The sequence below is a fragment of the Furipterus horrens genome, unplaced genomic scaffold, assembly GCF_987537825.1.
Source record: "Furipterus horrens unplaced genomic scaffold, mFurHor1.1.pri manual_scaffold_1, whole genome shotgun sequence".
Classification (NCBI taxonomy): Eukaryota; Metazoa; Chordata; class Mammalia; order Chiroptera; family Furipteridae; genus Furipterus; species Furipterus horrens.
In genome coordinates this window covers 101,567,563-101,595,359 of record NW_028327171.1, presented here as the reverse complement: position 1 = coordinate 101,595,359, position 27,797 = coordinate 101,567,563, and positions in this window count along the sequence as shown.

Here is a 27,797-nt window from a genome sequence, read left to right as displayed (position 1 = left end):
AAAAGAGGTCTTTGCAGATGTAATTCAATTAAGGGTCTTGAAATGAAGGGATTATTGTGTATTATTCCCATGGACCCTGAATGCTATCACAATCCCCAGTAGCTATTTATGAGAGCTACTAGAGAGAAGCAAAGAACCATAGCAGACACAGGAGGATAAGGCAATGTGATAAGAGGCAGAGATTGCAGTGATTCTGGAACAAGCCCAGGATTACTAAGGCAGCCACCAGAAGCTGGAAGAAGCAAGGAAGGACTTCTTTCCTAGACTCCCTATAGAGGTGGCCCTGCTGGCTTTGAACTTTTCTAGCCTCCCAAACTATGAGAGAATAAACTTCTGTTGTTTGAAGCTACCAAGTTTGTGGTGATTTGTTACAGTGGTCTCAGGAAACTAATATATGGTGAGGGGTTGGGGAACAAACACAAGATATAATATTTTATAAATATTTTGTCTCAGACTTATTACATTATCGAAATTCTTTAGTATTATCATTAGTATGCCTTGTGGGCATTACCACCCTTCTCCTTCCTCTGCAGCTGTATTTTTCAATACTGTAGCCACCAGCCACATGTGGCTATTGAATAATTGAAATGCAGCTACTGAGACCAAGAAATTGAATTTTTAATTTCCTTCAGTTTTAATTAAATTTTTAAAACTTGTAATGGATTTAGTTATTGGAAAACTTTTAAATATGCTTGGAACAACTTAAGTATGTGAATTTACTAATTTTATAAAATATAAATATATATCAAAATTTCTAAGGAAATTTAGCATCTAATTGAATACATACTCTAATTATAAGATATATACCACATTTCAAAGACTTATAAAAGAAGTACAAAATATTTTACCAATAAGTTTTGTATTGTTATATGTTGAAATGGTAATATTTTGGATATGTTATGTTAAATGAAATTAATTTCATTTATTTTGCTTTTTTAAATGGGGCTAATAGAATATTGAAGATTACATACATAAATAAAATTATATTACTTTTGGACAGTGCTGCCCTACATCTCCCTTGTGAGTAACCCAGCCAACTAGACCCAGGAATGAGTCTGCTTTTGTGTAACTTATGGAAAAACACATTTACCCAATTTGCCATTATCTTGGGAATAACTATTACCACAGCTCTATTCTTACATATGGTCAATTTACTTGTCTTCTTTAATGAAAACAATCATGCTTGTAACTAGAACTTAAAAATAAACATTGAACACTGCCTTCACTCACTTTATCACATGGGAAAGAAAAATAATTCAAGATTATTAGTTGTTCTTGATACTTGTCATTTGAGGATGTTTACTATGTTTGCAAAGTAGACATTGTCAGGAAGCAAATGAGTTTCCAGAGCTTTGACAAAGATATTCTAGTCTGATTTCTCATATCTCTTGATAGTTGTATGTCAAACAGCAATATTCTATTCTTGCTTTGCTTTATTTGCCTCATGGATCTATATTAAATAGAAAGTAACATTGTTAGGTACTTGTGTAAATTAATAAGTTAATTTCAATTAAATTGATTTAAAATGTTAATTCACTTGAGAAATGCAATAACATTTCAAAATTTTCTACTGTTACACTAAATGTAGTTTATGTTTTAAAGAATAACTGGTTTTAGGAAGTTACCATAGTGAAAAATAACTCAGTAAAACCAAAATTTGAAGTAGAAAGATTTTTCTCTACCAGTCTCTGCTGAACTGATTGTGGAGCTGAAAACTATAAGCAATAAACAATACTTGATAGTAGAAAATCTTTTGTCCTTGGCATTTGAGAGAGGTTCAATTTCGTTTTGTTCCTTTTTCTCCTTGATTGTTTAATTAATGCAAGTCCTTCCATAGGTTTCCTCCACATTGCATCCACACCCACCACAGCTCCTGCTGTCTGCAGAGGAGCCCTTAACAAAGAGCTCCCCTTTGATAAGTGTATCACTTGCATCACAAAAACTACCTGAACTCAAAAGGACTTAATGCTCTTTTCATTTCACAGATGAGTACTGTAGAATCAGAGCCAGGACTAAAGCAGAGGGTCTTCTGACATCAAATCTATTCTTTTTTTTTCTGCGAACTCATACTTTTCCATACAAATGACATGAAAAAACCCTGAATATTTGTGCTTTTACATGATGTCCTAACATCCAAAGGAACCTGAAGAAAACTGAAAGGCCAGTTCTGGTGAAAATTAGAAATTGGTGGGTAGTTGCTATGACATTGGCACAGCTGTGGACATCTGCTGAATTCCCAGAGTTCTCTGCTCACTCACCCCTTGTACTTTACCCAGAATGTTTGCTGCTATAACAGGGCTATACTTCTAAGACAAGCATTGCAGACTGTGTTCAGTGGTTTTTATGAAGTCCCATGGAAAGTTTCTAAGAGGAAGCCTAAATTCTTAGTCATTTATACATGTGTTCTGGCTAGGAGATTAATATATATGTCCCAGGTTTTAAAAATTAAGTATTTAATGTAGTATTCCAACTTACAAGGCTCAAAACTAGTAATTTCAATTTATAGATTCATACCTAATAGCAATATTTAAGGTGCAATTTGGAGAAAAATTAGTCCACGATGTCACACTTTTAAAATGTTATATATTGCATACCTAAGTTTGTTTTTTAGTGGTCATGCTCATAAACTTCAAAGCTATATATTACCGTTTTTAAAATGTTATTCTGCACTTTATATATTCCTAGATCATGTTTGATGTCCTGTCTGTTCTAATGACTAGGTTGTTGGTCCACACTCAGGGATCTTATCACAGTGGGCATAGAAACTGGAGTGGGGCAGTGTGTGTGTGGTCCCAATGACTCAGTCAGGAAAAGGACATACGGCCAGAGGTATGTATGACAGCTCCAAATACTGGTGTGCAACACATTGTATCTGCATCCTTGGGCTAGTCTCCTCTCTGGGTTTTGTATTTCTAATGTGAAAAACTGGTATCACACTCAGACTGTATAATTCACGGAGCTGTGAGGATAATATGGAATAGCATATTCATGTACATTGCAAAGTAAATTAACTGTGAAACAAACAATTGCTTTAGGGACACTATTCTTAGAGAGTGTTGAAAGCAAATGGAGAAGAAGAAGGATGGAGGGATAGAACAATATGAACTAAAAAAATAAGTGATGGAGAAGAACAGGGGCTTAGGATGAATCAGGCACATAGGTGTGGCACTGATGTGGAAGTCTTACTGATTTTTTTTTTTTTTAAGTTGGAGTTTTCTCTCACTGTGTATGGCTGTGAAAAATGTACCGGAACTTTTTAATATATTACAATAGCAGTTTTTGATAGAGATTGGACAGTGACATTAATTTTATTCTTGGCATTATTGAAAATAGATTATGCATGCATGCACAGGGCTTTGTAAACTAACATCCGTTCCAATTTTATGACTTATCATTATTGCTTTATGACATGTGTGGGAGTTTTGGTTGTTGAATGCAGTTTGCATTCATTGGAAAAAGATTAAAATGGAGGGCTGCCTGTAATGGTAATTCTGGGAAGATACTCTTTCAGTCTGTTTGATATCTTGATGTTTCTTAAAAGTGCTTTGTTTTTATATGTAAGGTTAGAGTATAAGGTTAGGGTAGGGAGTAGGGAAAATAGGAAGAAATAATTCCTTTAGTTGGAGAGTAAATATACTGATATAAATATTTACAGGGTGTTTTATATTTGCTTTTTTGAACCCTAAGAATTTAATGGTTTTCACATACATTTTTGTATTTTACTGCTTTTATTTGTAACCATTTGTTTTATCTTCTTCTTCTGTTCTTTACAAAGTATATATCCTTTTAGTCTCTATTATAGTCAGTGCCCTGTTTGGTCATTATGTCAGATGACCTCTGAAAACAGTCCTAAGTAGATATGTAAACATGGTATGTGAATAGAGGTTGTCTGTCTGATATTGTCTTTGTACACAAAGTTTTCTTCAAAGCAATAACTAAAGCTTTTTGCCCTTTTTAAACTCTCCAGTCCTCTGGAGGTTATTTTCAGTGAAGTGGTGAGAAAGAAGAGTTCAAATAGAATTGATTTAATAGAGCTATGATGTGAAAAATCTTGCAACATGCTGTCTGCCTGAAATGGCCAATCATGGAAGCATTAAAATCAGAGTGGGGAAGGAGGCTGAGGCACTCCAAAGAGGCATTGAATTAAAGCAGCTTGCCATTCCTGCGTGGAAAAATAGAGTCTTATAGGATGAGAAATAGCCAAAGAAGCATTTGAAGGAGTCATAATCTATGAGCTACAAACAGCTTCAGCCATAAATTTAGTGCAAGAACATGTTCCCACTGTTCTCCCACCAATGAAAAAAATTTTAAAAACCTTCATATTTATTTTGTTCACTTATCTTCTTTCTTCATGGGATCTTTTCTCTCTTTCATACCCAATTTTATTTTTATCATCACAAAACTCTATTCTGTTAGTATTTTAATAGTGCATTTGGATTCCTTCTTCTGGGCTACTTATTAACTGTTTTCAGAGTATTATTCATCCATACACTTTTTAAAGCTGTCTGTCTGGTCATGACAAATCTAGCCCAAGGATAGGGGCTTTATAAGAGATTACTACTTAAGAAGTATGACAATAATGGCAGCAAGCATATGGAATTTCAGATGACTAAAATACAGTGTGGAATAACTAGATAAAGTGTCAGCAATGTGTCCTGCTAGAATTGTGGGAGTGGGCAGTACTGAATCTTTGGATGGTTTGCCTAACCCAGTAAGGCAAAAATAGAAACTTGGTAATCAGTGGTATGTCATGATTCAAAAAATGTGCAGGAAATTATTTCACAAATCAGATTTCCATTTAAAACAATATCTTTACTATTATAAATTTATGTACTGTGAGTGACATATATAAATATAAGCAGTCTCTTTAAGCATAAAGAAGAAAATAAATATGTCTAATTCCATCATTTGGAGAGAACTACTGTTCTTCTAATATCTAGTTTTCCAATGTATGTATGCCTGAGTACATATTTTTCAAAAACAAGATGTCACCATGTGCACTTTGACTTATAACCTACCTTGTCTGGAATACCTTGAGAAGTGAAGGAAGGAATTAGAGTAAATGTGCACACAGATCATTTAAGGAGTTTATCTGTGACTGATGTGGTGAACTAGGTTAGAGAGAGAGGGAACAACTGAAAAAACTTGTGTTTTTGTGATGGTGATGGTGAGCACGGCCCACTACGAAACTATGAAACTGGGCTTTAATAAAATAAGGGCCACCTCCTGTGTTGTAACAGGAGGAAAAAGAGGGCCTAGGTGCAGATGGGTTCAAAAACAGATAAAGTGACAAGAAAATGAAGGAAGTCAGTGTTGGTCATTTGTCCTTTTTTTTTTTTCTAGTGAAGTCCAAGGGAAAGTCTTCAATTAATTGAAAATGAAGATAAGGATATAGGGGTTTTGAGAAAAGAAGAGAATGTGTGAAAGTTTTCTTGGTGAATAAAAGTATGAATTTTCTAGTACCCTATGGTGGGGTTGCCAGACAGTATTGAGTTCCTATTTGAAGTTCATATTCATGCAACTAAAATGAAACCAGTTTGCTTTGTGGTGCTATTCTTGCAGAAATGTTTAGCTGTTTAGATGCAAGTATAGCTCAGGTTAATGATATAATTCTTTCAGGATTGGAGCTTTGTCTGGTGGCTCTAATGGAGGAAGCTGAGAACATTTGCCAGAAAGGTGTTAATTATAACAGAAAAGCAAAGGACTGTAGACATAGAAGGGTAAATGGGATATTTGGGAAATCAAAGAGTTTTGGCAACAGGAGCACCAAACAAATTGGGGAGAAGGTTTTAAAGTAGTAGACAAATATCAGAATGTTTAAAATTAAGTTTCTGTTGACCATTTACTTAAATTGATAGAAGGTAGTGGAAGAAGATGGAGACCTGAAGGAAAGGAGGAGCAAACTGAATGATTCATTAATGTGAACACTGAGTTCACTGTGAAAATGGAAACCATTGTAGTGAAAGGAGCTATGTGGTAAGTTTTTAAAAAGATTTTATTTACTTTTAGAGAGAGAGAAGGGAGAGAGAGAGAGAGAGGGCAACATCAATGTGTAGTTGCCTTTCATGTGCCCCCAACCTGGGGGGGGAGGCACCTAGCCACCACCCAGACATGTGCCCTGACTGGGAATCAAACTGGTGACCCTTTGGTTTGCAGGCTAGTGATCAATCTACTGAGCCACACCATCCAGGGCTGTGCTAAAATTTTTGATGAAATGAAGTGGTGAAAAGATAAGGAGGTAACTATAGCAAGTTGGTAAGACTATGATTTATTAAGATATTGTATGTTTTAAAGGTATAGTGGTTTTTGTAAGGGGAGGGCTGGTAATAGTTTGAAAGCCACAAGGGGAAGCAAGGAGGACGCTAACCTCACTTTCTGGTTCTGAGGTAATAGTGTGCATAAGATGAAGCAACGCAATCATTACTTGTGAAGGTTATAGAAGAAATTTTGTTCTCAGAGGTGAATTAGGTTCCAGCTAAGATAAGGGGGGAAAGAGAGTGTTCTAGAAATTAACAGTGGAAGAAGCTTGAGGAAGGGAAGAAGTGAAGATTGAGTCAGAATAGGACATGAGCAGAAAAATATGAAGATGAGTCTGGGTTAAAACAAATGACCGGAGAGATCTGGGTTACTGTAGTGACTGAGGCCAGCAAGGATGGCAGTCATTGGTGAGGCTGTTCTTACCACTCTGAGATGAGGACTATCACAGAACTGCAGTTCTCTGAGGCTTAATTATCCTGGAACTGCTTAGGCCTTAGAGTCCTTATAAAAGGGAAAGGGCTGAGCCAATGCAGCTTCAGATCATCTATTTTATATATGAATTTTCTCATAAGTTTTTGTGTGAAGGAAGTGTCATATGGCTTTAAAAAATCAAACTACTGTAACAGGTTGTTTTTCATCAAGACTTATTTAGAAAAATTTCTGGGTAATCATGAAAAGGATGTGTGAATTTTTTATCTTCTATTTTGCATTGAAAAGGTAGATTTGATTGTAATTGGGTCTGTGGGTGACAATTGGAACAGAGAAAGCAAAAATGATCAGGAAACAGGGAGTCAAGTTGAGTAAGCAGAGAATTCTGAATCTGTGTTTTTTCTCAGACAGGATGCGAAATCTCTTGTCAGGGAAATAGCACTGCAAACTGTGGATGATCCTATCCATTAGGGAAGATTTATACACATCAATTTCCATTCTAGGCTCACAGAGGGCTGAGAGCCAGAACAGATATGTCTTAATGGTACCGATTCACAAGTACGTTGAAATATGTCTCATTCCCCTCGCTTTCCACCCTGTACAGCAGGTGACAGAAGCTTCTATTGGCTAACATTTCATTCAGTGGACAAAGTGTAGGTAGTAAGACAGTCCATATTATTCTTCCCTAGACTGGTTATTTTCTATGAAGGAGACTGTGCTGTTAGTGATATCAGATCTCTTAGCCACCCTCAAACTCCTTCTTATTGTTTTTTTTTTCTTTGTTTGTCAAATCCAAAGTAACAACATCTGGGTAATTAGAATGATCAGCATTCTTTTATAGCTAGAATTCTTGAACATTTGTGTTGACTGAGATAATGGAATTTCCCCTCACATAATTTTCTATCTTTAGCAATGCTCAGAATTATAATTTTCATACTGTGAAAATTCAATTTTTCCTTGTGGTGTAAAAACCCAAGCTATCTCTGAGCATAGATAAGAAGTGATTTTCTAATCCAACACCTGTCATAGAAGTTTCACTTTCAGAAGTTTTCTATAGATTAATTATTATCACTGTGTTTACTTGATCACACCATTAAAGTTATCATTTCAGATATAACTTTGAGAGTTTCTCCTTATCCCGTTCATTAGATTTTCTCCTTTTTATCCTTTAGTACAGCAGGGGTTCTCAACCTGTGGGTCGCGACCTCTTTGGATGTCGAACGACCCTTTCACAAGGGTTGCCTAAGACGATCAGAACACACATATATAATTACATATTGTTTTTGTGATTAATCACTATGCTTTAGTTATGGCTGGGGGTCACCACAACATGAGGAACTGTATTCAAAAGTCACGGCATTAGGAAGGTTGAGAACCATTGCTTTAGTACTTTCTTAGGAAAGACTTCCATGATAACTCTTAGACCAGATTGTATGCTGTTACCCTTTGCACAAAGAACACTACTTTCCCCATATATTATCACACACACACACACACACACACACACACACACACACGCATATATGTTATTGGTTATTTACTTATCTGTGCCTATATATCTGTGAGGAAGGACAACATATTTTGCCCATCACTATACCCATAGTAACTAGCACAGTTTCTGTCTCAAATATATGCTTAATAAATATTTATTGAATGAATAAATGCCACTTTTTCAGATTTGGATAACTGGTATTTGTAAGAATTCATCTTGAAACTGCTCATGAAGTAATTTCAATTTATATCCTCTCATCTTCAATAGGTTAACTTATTTTATTTTCTAACTCTAGACTAATTTCAGTGCCAGATATTCAGAAGTTACTCAATATTTGTTGATTGGCCAGTAGGAGTTCACTTACAGTGGGTACCCAAAGTTAGGAAAGGTGTGTTCTGGAAAGGAAACTAGAGACATAGTTTCTTTGGAGGCTTAACAATGCCCCATGTTTATAAGAAACTGCTTTGGATTTTCACATCTAGTTCCTTACCTCCATCTTCTTTATTTCTCCATTGAGACAAAAGAAACCAGATTTTACTCTCAAAAAGACTATTTTTAAAATTATTTTCTCCTTTAATGCAATGTCTACAAATATTCCAGAGCAGATTGGTTTTATTCAAGAGAGCATACATTCAGAAATTAGGCTCCTTTTCTACTTTTTATAAACTATCCATTGACCTTCAAGTCAGGATCCAGTACTGATGCTTGGAAATGAAATTTAATCCTGCTGTGCCAAAGGACACAAGATAGTTGTGGGTGCAAGATAGTTGTTTCAAATATAAGACAGAACTATTGGTTACATATTGTAAGTCATGTGGCAATTGGGGTTTTAAATATTAAAAAGAATGAAATCAAATTCAGAGACTCAGCAGAAAATCTGAATTCCATGTAAAAATGCCCCTGTGGGAATCTGATTATCAGGTAAGAAACAGGTAAGCAGGTCAGTTTTTTTTAACTACAAAGATATTGCCATCAAATGAATAAGAACCTTCCTCTGCCTGTTTCTGTAGGATGAAGCCCAGTTATGACTGAATTAGGTGGTGTTTAGAAACAGATGTTGCTTGCTACTCCTGGGCAATGGCCATCCTTTTTCTTATAGAATCTATCCAGAGAGGAAGGTACCTGAAGTAATGAATCATTTGATGTTAGGTCCTGAACAGATTTTGGTAATATCAAAATATCACTGACTGTTTTAAATTTATTAATGGCCAAGGAGCTTATATTCCAAATTTTTTTCTTCTTGGGAGTTATATTACTCTTATTTTAAAATTTATTGAGGGTCAACTATCCACTGAGCATTTAGACAGCTACTGGCTCCTGTAGCTATGAGCTAAAGGTTATGTTCTAGTAGAATGAGAACAGATATATAATCAGAAATCCAATATAGTATATAAAGAGAATATGAGGAAAAGTACTAAAACTTAATTAAAGCTACAGAACAGGCTTCTTGAGCATGGTAACTAAACTGATTTTTTAAGGATAAATATGCCTTTGCCTTGAGAGGAAGAAGGGGAAGTTATTTTAGGTAGATAGAACATTATGGACAGGATATGGAGATGAACGTGTGTGTGTGGTGGGGTTAGGGTAATTAGAGCTTCTCCAAAGTCCATAAGAAAAGAATTAATGAGTTCAGACTTTGATTATGAAAGGTATTTTATGCTATATTAATGAACTTGGAATTTATCCCAAGATAGTGATTTATGCATAAAGGATGTGATGTCAAATAGTTTTATTCATTCAGGAGACTCTGAACAGTAGTTAGTTTAAGAAAACAAGACAATACAGAATAATAGTCTAATGGAATAACCTTGATATGAGCTATAAGGGCCCAAAGTAGAGTTGTTTTTAAAGGTGAGGAGGGAGATACATTTGTGCCACCAATAATGCAGTTACTCTGCTCTTCCTACTTAGTAGGCTAATCACAAGAGATAAAAAAGTAAAGTGTTGAAAGTATATTTAATAAGTTAAATGACAGATATATGCTGTGTTGTTTCTTTAAAATTCTTATTTATTGATTTTAAGGAGGAGGGAGAAGGGAAAAAGGGAGAGAGAGACACACATGCATTGATTTGTTGTTCCACTTATTTACACATTCACTGTTTGATTCTTGGATTCTTGTATGTGCCCTGAAAGTGGATCAAACCCACAACCTTGGCATATCAGGAGCTACCTGGCCAGGGTCATGCTGAGTTCTTAAAATAACTAAGGTATTTAGGGATTGTCCATTGAGATATATATATGAAAATCAGGCCAAGAATAATTTACAACCTGCACTGAGGGTGCTTGAATCTATATGCAAGGAAGTGGATGAGAGTGGAGATTTTTCTTTTCTTCCTTTTTAGTAAGTGCACCCATTAGAAATTTTCAGTTGACATTTACCTTCTGTATAAGTGCTGCTACACAACAGCCTCTAATATTTTGATGGTATCAGTTTACATCTACTGTAATATAAGATTAATAATTTTAACTTAAATACATAGAATTATAGAAGAAAATATGTTTACTTTTTCCTTAGTACTTAAATATATCATTCATATGCTATCTTCCACCATTTCTCTTAAAACTCTAGCTGTCATTCTTATGGTTTTTTATTTGAATCCAAAGTGTCTTTTTTTTTTTCCCTCTGACTTCATTAAACTTGTGTCTTTGTCTTTTGTTTTCAGTAGGTTTGCTATACTCTACCAAAGTATATAAATTATTTATTTATTTTATAATAACTTATATGGAGTTTGTATAGCTTCTTGAATCAGTGGCTTGATACCTTTGATTTAATTTAAAATGTTATTTGCAGGTCTTGTCAGATATTGCTTCTGTTTTCATTATCTCTGGATTATGCATATATTAGAGGTCCAGTCTCATATAGCTAATTTGTTATTAAACTGTATACTGAGTTCATAATTTCCATTATTGCAATTTTTAGTCTAGAATTTCTATTTCATTTTTTGATATTAGTACATAGGTTTAAGTTCCCAATTTGTCATTTATTTTCTGATTATTTTAGCTACACTTGTTTTAAGTTCATGCTTTTATATTTTTCATCTGTGAGTCTCTTTCTAGTGTCTATTTTGTTCTTCTTTGTCTTAATTTTTTCTTTCCATTTTATCCATAACTGCTCTTTTTTTATTACATGCCAGACATGGTGAATGTCAAATTTGGGGGGGCTCTGGATCATATAAGAAAAAAATATTTTTCTCCAGAGGAAATTTAATTTTTCTTTGGCAGACAGGTATGTTAGTTTCTTAATCTTTGAAAATTATTTCCTTACTAATGAGACATTTTTAATCACCCACCCATGAAATTATAATGACACAGATATACTATAGTTTATGAATGTCTATATATCTATCTTTTTGCACAAAATGAATGAGTAAAAAGTTACTCTTTTTTTATTCAATACAGGACTAAGAATGACTAAATTTTATTTATTTATTGTTTTTCTATTACAGTTGTCCCACTTTTTCCTCCATTGCCCCCCCACCCCAGCCCACTCTTTTACCCAGAGTCAATCCCCACCCCGTTGTCCATGTCCATGGGTCATTTATACTACTGCCTTGACTAGATCCTTCCACTACTTACCCAACTCCTCTCCCTCCTGCTTTCCCCCATGGTAACTGTTAGTCTGTTCCTTGTTCAGTTTTGCTCATTTGTTTTTGTTGTTCCTTAGTTTCCTGTATTAGGTGATATCATATGGTATTTGTTTTTTATTGCCTGGCTTATTTTGCTAAGCATAATTATGTCTAGTTATATCCATGTTGTCGCAGATGATAGGAGTTCCTTCTTTCTTTCTGCTTCATTTGTGTAAATGTACCAGTTTTTTAATCCACTCATCTACAGATAGACAGTTAAGCTGTTTACAGCACTTGGCTATTGTAAATAGTGCTGCTATGAACATAGGCATGCACAGGTTCTTCTGAATTGGTGTTTCAGGATTCTTCAGGTATAATCCTAGCAATGGAATTGCTGGTTCAAAAGGCAGTTCCATTTTTAGGTTTTGAAGAAATTCCATACAGTTTTCCATAGCAGTCTGCATTCTCATCAACAATGCACTAGGGTTCCCTTTTCTCCACATCTTTGCCAACACTTGTTGTTTGTTAATTTGTTGATGATGGCCATTCTGACTGGTGTAAAGTGGTATCTCATTGTGGTTTTTATTTGCATCTGTCTAATGGCTAATGATGTTGAACATTGTTTCATATGCCTATGGACCCTTTGTATGTCCTCCTTAGAGAAGTGATTGTTCAGGTCCTTTGCCCATTTTTTAATTGGGTTGTCTGTCTTCTTGGTGTTGAGACATATAATTTCTTTATATATTTTGGAGATTAATCTCTTCTCTGAGGTATTATTGACAAATGTGTTTTCACATATGGTTGGTTCTATTTTCATCTTGCTGATGTTTTATTTTGCTGAGCAGAAACTCTTTAGTTTGATGTAGTCCCATTTGTTTGTTCTTTCCTTTATTTCCCTTGCCTTAGGAGATATATCAGTGAAAATGTTGCTACGTGGGGTATCTGAAATTTTCCTGCCTATCTTTTCCTCTAGGACTTTTATGATGTCACAGCTTACATTTCAGTATTTTATCCATCTTGAGTTTATTCTGGTGTGCGGTGTAAGTTGGTGGTCTAGTTTCATTTGATTGCACGTCCCTGTCCAGTTCTCCCAGCACCATTTGTTGGAGAGGCTCTTTTCATTCCCCTTTATGTTCCTTCACCCTTTGTCAAATATTAGTTGACAATATAGATTTGGGTTTATTTCTGGGCTCTCTATTCTGTTCCATTGAGCCATATGTCTGTTCTTATGCCAGTACCAGACTGTTTTGATTACAGTGGCTTTGTTTAATATTATAGTTTGACATCACATATTGTGATTCCTCCTACTATGTTCTTCTTCCTCAAGATTGCTGTGGCTATTCGGGGTCTTTTATGGTTCCATATAAATTTTTAAAGTATTTGTTCTAGGTCTGTGAAATATGTCACTGATATTTTAATAGGAACGGTGTTGAATCTAAAGATTGCTTTGGGTAGTAGGGACATTTTAATGATGTTGATTCTTCCCATCCGTGAACATGGTATATGCTTCCATTTTTTTGTATCTTCCTTAATTTATTTCTTCAGTGTTATATAGTTTTCTGATTATAAGTCTGTTACCTCGTTGGTTAAGTTTATTCCTAAGTACTTTATTTTTCTTGTTGCTATAGTAACTGGGCTTTCTTTCTAGTTTCTATCTCTGATATTTTATTGGTGTACAGAAATGCCTTCAATTTCTGAATATTGACTTTGTACCCCTCTGTTTTGCCAAGTTCACTTATTATGTCGAGAAGTTTTTTGGTGGAGTCTATAGGGTTTTCTATGTATACTATCATGTCATCTGCAAATAATGACCGTTTTACTTCCTCCTTTCCAATTTGGATGCCTTTTATTTCTCTTTCTTGTCTGATTGCTGTGACTAGAACTTCCAAGACTATGTTGAATAGGAGTGGAGAGAGTAAATATTCTTGTCTTGTTCCTGGTCTCAGGGGGAATGCTTTCAGTTTTTGTTCATTGAGTATGATGTTGACTTCAGGTTTCTCCTATATGGTCTTTATTATGTTGAGGTATGCTCCCTCTATTTCCATTTTGCTGAGAGTTTTCATCATAAATGGGTGTTGTACTTTATCAAATGCCTCTTCAGCATCTATTGATATGATCATGTGATTTTTGTCTTTCATTTTCTTTATGTGGTATATTACACTTATTGATTTGCAAATATTAAACTACCCTTGCAATCCTGGGATGAATCCCAATTGATCATAGTGTGTCATCTTTTTAATGTATTGCTGGATCTGGTTTGCCAATATTTTGTTGAGGATTTTAGCATCTATGTTCATCAGCGATATTAGCTTTTAGTTTTCTTTCTTTGTTGTGTCTTGACCTGGGTTTAGACTTAGGGTAATACTGGCTTCATAGAAAAAGTTTAGAAATCTTTTCTCTTCTTGGATTTTTTGGAATAGTTTGAGAAGGGTAGATGTTAATTCTTCCCTCAATGTTTTGTATAATTCACCCGTGAAGCAACCCGGTCCTTTGTTTTTGTGTGCCTGGATTATTTGATTACTGCTTTATTTTCATTAGGTGTTATAGGTCTATTTAGGCTTCCTGCTTTTCTTGATTCAGTTTTGGAAGATTATATGTTTCTAGACATTTTCCATTTCATCTATGTTGTCCAATTTCTTGCTCTACAATTTTTTTGTACTAATTTCTTACAATGCTTTGTATTTCTGTGGTATTAGTTGGGATAGCTCCTTTTTTTGTTTCTGGTTTTGCTTATTTGGGTTCTCTCTCTTTTTTTCTTGTTGAGCCTGGCTAATGGCTTATTGATTTTGTTTATTTTTTCAAAGAACTAGCTCCTACTTTTGTTGATCTTTTGAACTGTTTATTTAGTCTCTATGTCATTTAATTCTACTCTGATCTTGATGATTTTCTTTCTTCTACTTGCTCTGGTCTTTGTTGTTGTTCCTCTAGTTCTTGTAGCTGTAGGATTAGTTTTTTTATTTGAGATTCTTCTATCCTTTTTAGGTAGGCCTGTATTGCTATGAACTTTCCTCTCAGAACTGCTTTTGATGTGTCCCATAGGTTTTGTGTTGTTGTGTGTTCATTACCATTTGTTCCCAGAAACTTCTTGATTTCTTCCTTGATGTCATTGTTAACCCATTTATTATTTAATATCATATTATTCTTTCTCCATGAATTTGAATGTCTTTGAGTTTTTTCCTTGAGGTAGATTTCTAGTTTCAAGGCATTGTGATCTGAGAAGATGCTTGATATAATTTCAATTTTCTTGGATTTGTTGAGGCTTGTTTTGTGTCCTACCATGTGGTCTATCTTTGAAAATGTTCCATGTGCACTTAAAAAGAATATATATTATATTTTGCTTCTTTGGGGTGAAAAGTTCTATATATATCAACTGAGTCCATTTGACCTAGAGTGTTGTTCAATGCCTCAGTATCCTTGGTGTTTCTTTGCTTTGAAGATCTGTCCGTTATTGACAATGGGCTGTTAAAGTCCTCTAGTATGAGTGTGTTGTTGTTGATATCCTTCTTGTACTCTTCCAAGATTTTCCTTATATATTTGGGTGCTACTATGTTGGATGGGTATATGTTTATAAGGGTTATATCTTTTGATGTATTGTTCCCTTAAGTAGTATGAAAAGTTCTTCTTTGCCTCCTTTTGTGGCCTTTGCTGTGAAATCTGTTTTGTCTCATATAAGTATTGCCACCCCAGCTTTTTTTTCATATCCATTTGCTTGGAATACTTTTTTCCATCCCTTCACTCTCAGTTTGTGTAGACCTTTTGTTTTGAGGTGTGTCTCTTGTAGAAAGCGTATATGTGAGTCATGTTTTTGTTTCCATTCCACTACCCTATGTCTTTTGATTGGAGCATATAATCCATTTACATTTAAGGTTATTATTGTCAGGTGTTTATTCATTTTTCTTTGTTGCTGTGTTTCTCTCCCTCTCTCTTTTTATTCTTTTTCTTACAGCATTCCCTTAGCATCTCTTGCAATGCTGATTTGGTGGAGATGTATTCTTTTAGTCTTCCTTTGTCTGGGAAACTCCTAATTTCACCTTCCATTTTGAAGGAGAGCCTTGCTGGGTAGAGTAGTTTTGGTTGTAGGCCTTTGTTTTTCATTGCTTGAAATACTTTTTGCCATTCCCTTCTGGCTTGTAGTGTTTCTGTTGAGAAATCAGTTGATAGCCTTATCAGAGCCCCCTTGTATGTTATTTGCTGTTTTTCTCTTGCTGGCTTTAGAATCCTCTCTTTGTCTTTGAATGTTGCCATTTTTATTATAATGTGCCTTGGAGTGGACCTCCCTGGGTTTATCTTCATTGGGACCCTCTGTGCTTCCTGTATTTGTGAAACTTTTTCTCTCTTCTTATTTGGGAAGTTTTCTGTCATTACTTATTCAATCAGGTTTTCTATCCCTTGCTCCACTTCTTCTCCTTCTGGTTTCCCTATGATACAGATATGTTGCATTTCATGTTGTCCTGAAGCTCTCTTAAACCTTCTTCATTCTTTTTTAGTCTTTTCTCATTTTGTTGCAGTGTCTGGGAATTTTTTTCTATGTTGTCCTCTAGCTCACTGATCTGATCCTCTGCTTCATTTAGCCTGCTTTTGATTCCTTCTACTGTGTTCTTCATTTCAGAAATTGCATTCTTCATTTCTTCCTGGCTCTTATTGGTAATTTCTATATCCTTTTTTTGTGCTGGTGTAGTTCTCAGTGAGTGTCTTGTAGCTTCCCTTTAGTTCTTTGTAGTTTTCACTGAGTTTGTTGAGTTCATTGAGGTTCCTCATTACCATTGTTTTGAATTCTATGTCTGATAGTTTGCTTGCCTCTATTTCATCTATTTCTTCTTCTGGGAATTTCTCCTTTCCTTTTGATGGGGTGTTGTTTCTTCTTCTCCTAATTTTAGGTGGCTTTTCTTGTTTGTTTTTGTTCTTAGATTGACCTGCTTTTATTTCCTGCCTTTGAGGTGTGACCTTCTGGTATACAGTTGTTGAGCTGCTGCCTCTGACTGATGCCACTTGGAGGGGAGTAGTGTGCTTAAGAGATTTCTCCCATAGCACTGGGAATGAATTTGCACTGGGATCTAGTCCGCTGCTCTCCCAGCTCTTTCTCTGGAGCCAGTGCCCAAAATTTTTACAAAGTGCCTTTAGTTCATTTCACCCTCCTTTGGCCCCAGCCAGGGGTTGAGTGTGTTCCCTCACACAGGCTGGGGATCGGTGAGCTATGGGCTGTCGGTTTGCACACCAGTATGGGCTGACCATGGGCACTTCTGCTTATGGGCTGGGGCCAGCCACGGATGGGCCAGTTGCACTCTGGGGCAGGCAGACCATCGGCGCTTCTGCGCACAGGCTGGGGGGGGGGAGCTGGTTGCCCATTGGTATGATCCGACTGGGGCGCTCCCACGCATGAGGCACCCTGGGCAAGTGGTGGGGAGTGGGCAAATGCACTCCTGTGCTTGCCTTCCTCAAGAATCTTGTCCCACCCCTAGCCTTTCCTCCCTGGTCCATAAAAAAAAAAAAAAAAAAAAAAAAAAAAAAAAAAAACAATCAAAAGAATGGAAAAGCACACACACACACACACACACTCACACACACACATACACACAGTCACAGAAAGGAAAAAGAGAAAAGAAAAGAAAAAAAAAAACACTCCTCCTTGCCTCTCAGAGCCAGACACTACCTGGCCCACTCCTGGCTCTGCCAGTGGGCAGAGCCTTGCTCTCCATCCCCGACTCCTCTCAGGGGAGACCTAAGGTCACTAAAATATCTTTGTGCAATGCTATCCACAGCTTGGGATGCCAAGCCATCCAGAACTTGCCTCTCGCCCCTTTCTCTTCCACAATCCTCACCAGACAGGTCACTCTGAGATGGTCTCCTCTGCTGCCAGCAGTGCCAAGGCTCAACTCCTGCCGGTATCCAGATGTTAACTGAGATGTTCTGTCCACAATTAGTCTACACTACAGACAGATCTCAGGAGCAAGCAGATGCAGCCTCTTCTCAGTCCTCTGCCATCTTGTCTCTAATGACTAGATAAAAATTTTAAGTTAAGAATTAAAATTTTAAAAGTTATTAACATTTAACTTTATGTTACCTTTATGAGTTTTAGTGTATTAAATTACAAATACAAATTAGCAGTGTATATAAATAATAAAAACAGTAATATAATCACACTTCAAAATTATTTAAGACTAATATTTCTGCATTAAAATCGAAAACATCAAATTAATTTTAAAAAATTATTTTAATTAAATTTAAACTTTCACACAATATGAGAAAATATATACCAGATATCCATTGACATATTTTTTACATTTGTTCTTTTAAGCATGTCATCTAATTAATGATGGTTGAGTAACATTTGTACAATGAAATAATAAAATATAAACAAATTTAATTTTCAAAGCTTATGTCATATTCAAAAGCACAGAGGATCAAACATAAACGACATCTGTATGGTACTCATGTTTTAGGCACATGCAAGCCACCTCTTAAAATCACACTGATACTGAATAATCAATCAAAAGAAATCTCTTCAATTACAGCCATCTATTTACCATAGTTTGTAGCAGTGATCTTGCATGAATTTTGTGTATGTCCTGTGAACTCAGTGTCAGTGTTGCTTTTGTGATACCCAAGGGAACCCAAGGACAGAAAATAAATATTAAAGTGTGAGACTTCGTTTAGTAGAGTTGTTAATAAGGAAAAATAAATAATATCTAAGTTTTTTTTTTCCTTTTCCTATTCAAAGAGCAATCTGTATTACCCCTTTTGAGAATGCATGGAGCAGGGAGTGATCTTCTGAATCCCATAAGGCATTGAGATGATTTGAGGCTAATTTTCAATCTTTGTGAGAGCCTATCTTTGGATGTTTGCCCTTATTCCTAGGCTGTGCACTTCCAGATTTCCTAACAAAAAGCCTTTGGCTGGCTCTGAACTCCAATTTTTGTCTTCCTGTTATCTTGAGACTATTGAAAGCTCTGTTTATCTTTGTAGCCTCCTTTTCTATTAGTTGCTTTTCTTATTTCTTTTAGGTTTGCTACCTAGTATAATTTAGGAATCTTCAAGTGTCTCAAGGGAAAAAAATGGCATTAAAGAAGAATTCATTTCTCTGCAGTTCTCTTTTTTTCCCTTCATTTATAGTCCCCTGATATCCTGACTACCCTGCTAATCCTGAACTTCATTTTCCACCTCCTAAGTCTCATTAGCCTGTCAAAAGTTTTGAGCTCCTATTTTCTGTTATTCCTCTTCACCCTGCACAGCTTACAAATTGGCAGATGCCTTGAGGGGGAAAACAGTGGAGAAGTTGGACTCACCTCAATGTTTTTTTTCCTCTCAAGATTTTTGATGATTAAAATATGGCTGCCTTGATTGTTCTCTGATCCACTCATATACTTTTCGTATTTTATCCAACTTTTATAGTTGTTCACAGTGTGAGAGTTAGTCAGTTACATGCCACTTTTTCATAGCTAGAAGCAGAAGTCTCAATCCAATGATGTGGAGAGTTGGAAGTTTGATTAGCTTCCAGCGGAGGACAGTGAAAAAAGCTCATGGCTGGATAGATAGATGTAAAAACAAAGGTTGAATTTTGAAATAACTATTATAATTTGTAAATTTATTTTTTCTCTCTTAAGAGAAGCCTCAAATATTTTTCACGAGGTTATTCATATGCTTCATTTTAATAGAAATAAATGGAGAAGTGGGATTAATGTTAAAATGTTTGTTTTATATACACCTTGAAAATGCATTAAGAAGCAAAACTGTTTCTTTGTCTGGTCAGAGTTATTGCTCTATTTTCATAACCAACTCTGGAGGCTGAAGTTTTCTTGAATTACTTGAAGTGGAACACTAAGAGATAGTGTGTTTATATCTGATTTTTTTTTTCTAATAATTTGGGATTGGCTCTACACTAAGACCTTTCCAATTCCACCATTTACTAGTTGCTTTTTTCTTTTCTTTTATGTCCCTGGTCTAATTCTCTGTCAGCAGTCATAAATGGAAGGTTCGTTTTATTTTAGTTTTACCCCATCTCTATCTATTGCTGAAATACAACATTGAACTGTTCGTAAAGTCATTCCCAGATGCTATTATAAAACTGTTTCATCTCCTCACTTCCTAATACTGTCTTTTTTTGTCTTTTAAAGGATGTGATAGAATGCTTTCCTGGTCAGTCATAAAGGTTTAATGCTGTTGCCTTCTCTGAGGCCGTGTTATAGCACCTAATTCCGCTGATATAATGTGATCTTGTGTATTGTTATGAAAAGCATTAAGAATAGCTTCTGCTGTTTCTTTTGTTTGCAACTTCCCATGAAATAAGTCAAGTCCAATTTATTTTTTTAGTCTGTGCTTTAGTAGTTTTAAATCAGTTAATGGATTGTGTATATATAGTTTAAACATGTTTTTCTTATTGAATTTATTGGGGTTACATTGGTTAATAAAATTATATAGGTTTCAGGTGTACAATTCCATGATACATCATCTGTACATTGTATTGTGCATTCACCACCCCAAGTCAAGTCTTCTTCCATTACCAAAGCCACTGAGTTGATAGTCTTTTCTCCAGGTTCTATATTAGATTATTTTAGAATTTTTAATTCATCCATCCAACATTATAAATTAAACATTTTGTTTCTTTTAGTAGTTTCTGGTCTAGTGGAATGAATGTAGTAGCAAAAGTGTTGCTCTTGGAGTAAGGAAGACTAAAGACCTAATTGTCTGGAGAAACTGGATGAGGCTACAAAAAGAAGGAAGGACATGTTTCTACACGATTATCTTCTTATAAAAGAAACAGATTAAGGAAGGTAGAAATTTATGGAAAGGAGGTGATTTTAACAAATATAAAGTGCTAGAGCCATTTTAAAGACTGATTTTTCTCCATTTTCATGGTGAAAATGAACCGGTTTCCACTCCTCTTCTCTCTGCCTTTTAGCCTCTTGAAGTATGGTTTCCTGTGGGAAAATAAATGTTATAGACTGAGTTTTAGAGTTTTCACAATCCACACGTTGAAGCCCTGGTATTTTGTAGTCTTAAATACAAGTTATTTATGCAGAAATTTTCCTCCTTCCAAATCTCACCTTTAGTTTCACTTCATTAAACAGAAGTAATTCCTTCTCATGTGTCCCTTTGTTAACTTTGAAGGACTTTTATATAGAGCCTTAACATGAGAAACAGCACTTTGATCTTCCGGTTCCAGTGGCTTCCAATTTAGTAATCACCACTGAGAAGCCATGCATGGCATTCCTGGGATTTATGATAAAAAGGGGTGTGTGTATGTGAAAAACCATGTGGTCAGAGTTCAGAGGGAGGGGATGTAGTGAGAAAGGATGATGTTATATTAAAATGATAACTGCATATAAAATAATTTATGTCTTTGATTAATATTACAACTTTATTTCCTTTTTCTGAATTAAGCATAAAGCTTAAATTCCTGATGTGCCTTCATGACTATTTCAGGGGTTGCAATCCCAAGCTTGAAAGTGAGAGAATTGCCATATATGTTTTCCATTTCTCTACAAATTTTATTTTGACCAGAGTAATTAAAATGCTAAACCCTTTCTAATCATGTAGAAATAATGGAGGCAATGCATTACAGAAAAAATCCATGTGAAGCATTTCCAGATTAAGCAGGCTGATTAAGTAGAAAGTGATATTATTTATTTATACTAAAATATATAAAAGTCTGACCAAAGCATACAATCCAGTGCTAAATGCTGGCCACACTGAATAGATCATATCAATCTAAAACAAGGGCCCTGAGAACAAGAAGTAAGCGGAGTACTCCCCACTTGTTAGGACAGTTGCTATCTCTGCTTCCCGTGGTTCTGTCTAGTTTTCCTTAAGACTTTCTGCTGTTGCCTTTTCCACTACCATTTCTTTCTCCTTCTGCAATCTATATCATTTAAGCAGTTTTGCAATTATTTTCTCATTATTTCTCTCCATCACCTCATGTTTTGCTTCCCTGTTTCTTTACACTTGTCTGTCATCACCCTTTCATTAGATTCCTTTATTTCCCTTTCTCAACACTGAATTAAGTCTCCTCTATGACTTGTGTTATGTGGCCACTCTTGGGATCACATCACAAATCCACCAGCAAGTAAACTCCCAGCCACTCCTTTTTTCAGAAATCAGGTATGAAGCAGGACCCAATGGAAAGCAATCTGTCAGTGCTTGTCCAGTGTCCTTATGCCACATTGCTGCATTTTGACAGTGCAGCTTCTTCAGTTCCCTCTGAAGTGTTCTCATTTCCTGAAGTTGCAGCTCAAAACGAACATGACCGCGCTCCCTGCACATCCAAGTTAAACTCTTTTAAAGGAGAAGCAATACATTTATTGGTGGCTTACATAGGATCTCTAAAACCGCATTCATTTTCAGAATAGCTGTTTTAATATCTGCTTCGAAATGCCACATCTTTCCTAAGGGCACAATGGTAAGAGTTTCCAAAGCAGGACAGAATGGCAATACATCTTCAATCAACCTACTTTTAAAAAGTAAATCATGTTTTATGGATCTAAACTTAGCCTTTCCAAATACATGTGTCTGCAGACACTGGTGATTAATAGATAACACTGAAGCCTGGCACCACAGGGTCTGATTAATGTCAGTGACATCATGACTTTAAAATATGCTATTAATGCTGGGGTCTATGGCAGATGCAAATGTGACACGTGGATTTTAATAGCATTTGCATAGATGCAGAAAAAATAAAATAACAAAATGACCTTTCCCCTTAGATTAATCACTGATTTGTAAAGGTAGCATCTGAGGACAGTGAACTGTGCCTCTTCTGGCTTCTTGGGGGGAGATCTTAAGTTGTTTTGTGGTGTTGGAGAGACTTTTCCCTTATCCCTAAATGATTCTAGGACACTGATTTATTTATATAATTGACAACCTTCAGTGTTCTTTCAGAAAGTTCATATCCCAGGAATTTGAGTGATTATAATGATGAAAGTGAAGTCAAACATAACTAGGTGTTCTCTTATTCATAGTCTCTTCACCCTCACTTGTCCCAAATAGAAAAGAGAAAATAGGAGTAAAACTCATTAATTCCACATTCTAAGAGCAAAATGCCCAGCCTCTTTCTACTGAGGTTTGGGGTATAGATTCTTAACACTGTACACCCCAATGCATATGGACCTGGCTCTTCCTAGAAATCCTTACCAGGGAACTTAGGACTCCAGTTCAAGAGTTCATTTCTCCCCTCAGCTCTATAAGTATATGGTGCATCTTCAGAGTACATGCATGTACCTGAACATAGCAGCCACATTCCTGCAAATGTGTACCCCACTCTATAATGAGATATAAGCTCTACCTGCCAGAATGAAGTCTACCCCACATCAAGTATGTTCCAAGAAATGGCAACAGAGAGCAGTGGGGGCAATGGCAGAGGGGTGCCTGGGAACTTTTAAATTTCCAGTCTGAACTATTGGAGGACAAATAATATCCAAAAGATTTTTGGGGGGTGTCCCTCAGGTTGAGGAAGATGCACTAATCATTCAAGGAAGATCAAGGTGGTTGGAGAATAGATCTGTAGAGAATGTTAGAAGTGGAGAATGATTGGAGGAGTGCCTTAGACATAACTACACACAACACATGATAAAGAGCCCTATCTTTTGTTAAATACTTACACTGCAACATATAATTTACTAGATTATCAGTAACCTCACAGTTCCTTCCAGATAGGCATGGTTATCACCATTTTTTCTATGAAAAATTTGGGATCCTGAGAAACTAGTTAAATTGCCATAGGACCCAGATCTAAGAAATGGTAGAGCTAGAATTCATCTCTAGATTTGTCTTTTCCCACTGTGCTTTATTATTATTTTTTTCATTATATGCTTCCTTGCAGAATTTATGTTAAATTGAAACAATATTATTTGAAACATCTGAATTTCTAAGCTATCAACTCAGAGGTTCATCCTGTTTTCAAAGCCCAGGACTGGGCTGAGGATATATTATCTCTGACATCATGATTTCTAAGATCTGGTTTAGCTCTAACGTTCTATAGTTCTATGACCATTCCTCTCAATGAATACTTTACCCTAACCTTTCTCTCACCTCACTACCCTTGTCTCTCACCCTTGCTCGGTCTTCGACTGGTTTCCATTACTTAGGTGCACTCTTCATTTTGACTATAGCACACACATTATTGTAAGGAAAAAATAATTGGCTTCTAACTGCAGGTATAGTAATTGGCATTTTCTACAGCCTTTAGCCAGTTGGGCTATCTGGGTTTTTTTTTTTTTTTTTTTTTTTTAATATATAAGCTTAGGAGCCTGACCTCTGATTCCAGAGAAAAACAAAAGATCTGGCAAAGAGACTTTCTATACAAGAGTCTGTGTTGTAGAGACAGAAACAAGTACACAGTTAGAGGGAATATGTGCAGTCTAATATGCAAGGAATTAAATTTTGACTCAAAGGATTTATTTAGTGTTGCAAGTCAGATCCTCTTTCCTAAACTTCTTGATATTAGTAGAATCCCAAAGGTATTCACAAACACAAAATGCTAAAAATAAAAAGGACATTAGTTTGATTCACCAATGTCATTTTTAATGAAAAAATTGATGCCTAGCAAAATTGTGACAAAAATAAAAATAAAAAATAGAATATTTATGTTAACCATGGATCTCTGCTTTTTTATTCACAAACGAAACACTGTAAATTAAATAATATAAATTTAGCACTAAAAAGTATTTCCAGTAAATTCTCATAGCAATTTCAGTAAAATTTCATGTGAGTGCTATTTGACAAAAATAGATGAGAAATCAAAAATTTTTAATTATAATAAAATTCTTGTTTAAAAATACTGTTACCTGTTTATAAATATAATTTTAGATGCTTTGTTCTGGAAGAGTGTCTTACCATTTTAGACACCTGTTTCTGGGACCCCTTACTGAGGCAAAATAAACATTGCTCATTGACAGACAGCTCCTAAGGAACCACTGCTTTTTAATAAGCATTGTCCAGGCAGATAACGTGCAATTTGAGAACTCTCTTTAAATATCTTCTATTTGGCTTTAATTGTTCTTCTCCTCCCTTCTAGTGTATAAACAAAGATGGGGTGGGGGGAGAAGATATAAAGACATAACATTGATCTGGGAGGAATATTGACAATCAAGTACAAGAGCCCTCTTTCTAGACAAGAGTGAGAGGGAAGATAGTTCACAAACCTAACTCAGACAATAGAGCATAAACCACTGTAGAACATCCGTATGGGTGGTGCTAAGATTTGGAGATCTGGTGTGAGTATTGGGGAACCAAAATTTGGAGTCGTTCTGACCCCTGTGTTTCTTGTGCCCTGCTTGTAATCTTAATTAGCAAAGGGACTTGGATTTACCTTCCAATTATATCCTGGATCTGGCTGTTTCTCACAACCTCTGCCACTGACCACCTGGTCCAAGCCACAGTCATTTTTTGATTTGGTTGTTTCAGTGCCTCCTAATTGGTCTCTGCTTTCACATTTGCTTCATATAGTCTAGTCCAGAGGTTGGCAAACTTGTATGTAGAGGGCTTCTGGGGCCACACAATCCTTGCAACAATAACTTCATTGTTATTACAATGTGAAAGCAGCAACAGACAATAGGCAAATAAATGAGCTTGGCTGTTTTCTAAAAAAATGTTATTGAGATCCTGAAATTTGTGTTTTATGTAATTTTCACATGTCATAAAATACTATTTAATTGTTTTGTCAATGACATTTTTAGTTCTTGGGTAATACAGAAACAGGCAGCAGGCCACAATGATCTTGTAAAATAATGAATAAGTTCATATTATGCTTCTACTCAAAACACCCCCATGACTTCCTATCTCATTTAAGAATAGAGTATTTATGATGGTCGATAAGGCTCTATCTGATCTGTTCCTATTACTCTCTGACATCACCTACTACTCTTCTTTCCTGACTGTGTTTCAGTCAGACTGTCTTCCTGGTCTTCTTAAACTCACTGGCCATGCTTCTGTCTTAGGCTTTGTGTTTTTTGTTTGCTCTGCTTGGAGTACTCTTCCCTCAGATATTCACTTGGTTTTATTCTTACCTTCTTCAGACCTTTTCTCAGAAAGTCCTCTTCTAATTACCCCTATTTAAAAATTGTAGAGAAACACATTCCCAGTTTCCATTTCTTCTTCATGTCAATTGCTTTCTATAATACTCCAAATTACTTAAGTATTGTCTGTTTCCACAGAGTAGATAGATTATAAGGTTAAAGGTGACAGGCATTTTGGGCTATTTGTATTTGTTTTGTTTACAGAGATCTGCATGTGGAATAAATACAATGCATTCAATAAACATTTGAATAGTTGTTCAATGAATTCTGATAAGTATGATCTATTGCTGAACTCTAGAATATGGACCTAAAAAAATTATCTTTTGCATTGGGTAACAATTGGTGATAGAATTTGGGAGAGGAGTTTGGTTTAAACAGGTATTAAGGGGCCTAGCATATGGAACATAAAAGTGATAATGATGCCAAATTTCGGATTTTGCAACCTGATTGTATTTTTAGGGCTAAGGTTTCATAGGATTTGAAACCTCCATCACCACTAATTTAATAATTTGACAAAATGGTAAATGAAAGAAAGTATCCCTTCACATTACACTATTTTCTAGAAATTATTCATACTAGTGTAGACTATGTTAAGAGTTGAGGACCTGGAGATAGAAGATCTTGGTTTTGTATGAACTCTGCCAAATTGTTGCTTTACTTGGAAATATTACTTAATATAAATGGCAATGATAATAATAAATAGCATTTATTGGATATTTATAATATTCCAAGTACATTTCTTGAATTATTTCTTTTTATCAACTCTCTGAATTTTGTGCTGTTATCCTGATTCTACAGATGAGGAAACAGTCATAGACTAAACAATTTACCATAATTACATAGCTTGTAAGGATCAGAATATAGATTCCAGCCAATGTCTACATGATATCAGAACCTGTACTCTTAATTGCTCACCTATAGTAACACTCCCAAGTATTTTTGACATTATGTCATGTATCAGTCTAATTATTTAATCTTAATCATTTAAAAATTTTGATAGTAATCATTTTCCTGTTATTAATTTACATAATGAATTAAAATGGGTTGTTTGTGTGTATGTATGTGTTTGTGTTAAATATAAGGTAACTTATATATATGGAGGTAGTTTACCAATGCCACTTGTGGAGGATGAACTCTTATTTCATGCTACTGATCACAGCAAAATACAAAACTCCCCTGTACCTACAGAGCTCTGAAACTTCCAGAATAATTTAGATATAATAAGACAGTGCAGAAATAGCATCATTCCTTGAGCTTAGAATTAATCTTTCTTACATGGATAAAATAAACAAAGAAGGTTCAGTTGGGAGGGTAAAAATATTTTTCCATGTTTTTTTTTAGGCTTCTCCTGGTAAAGCAGTGATACAATAAGAAACAAGCTTTTTTAAAACTTCCTCTTACTTCCCAAAAGACTACGGACATGTATGTCATTTTTCAATGAGCTATTTAATTAATTATTCTTAACTGTATGTCATGGATACTCAAATGACAAACACAGGTTATACAAGTATTTAGCTACTTTTTAAAAAATAATTTATTTTTTTGTTTGTTTATTTATTTATTCATTTTTAGAGAGAGAGGAAAGGAGAAAGAGAGGGAAAGAAACATCACTGTGTGGTTGCCTTTCCCTCGCGCCCCCAACTGAGGACCTGATGTGCAACCTAGTCATGTGCCCTGACTGGGAATTGAACCAGCGACACTTGGTTCACAGGCCGACGCTCAATCCACCGAGCCACAGCAGCCAGGGCTTTAGCTACTTTTTATATACATTCTGTGATACGTTCTATGCCACTCCCTTCCAACCCACACATATACACACACATTAATAAAAGTACCCACTCACAATAATGCAGTAAAATGCTTTTTTTTAGTGAAACTAATTTTTGATAGTATTCAAGTATGTGGTTCTTTTTCATTTGTACCCCCTCACAACCACCTTATTCATAAAATGGTTTTAATTTCTTTGGGCAGCTGGGGAAAAATATGAGCAAGTGGTGCAAGTCTAATCACCATGTTGTTTACCTACCTATAGCCCCCCACCATGCT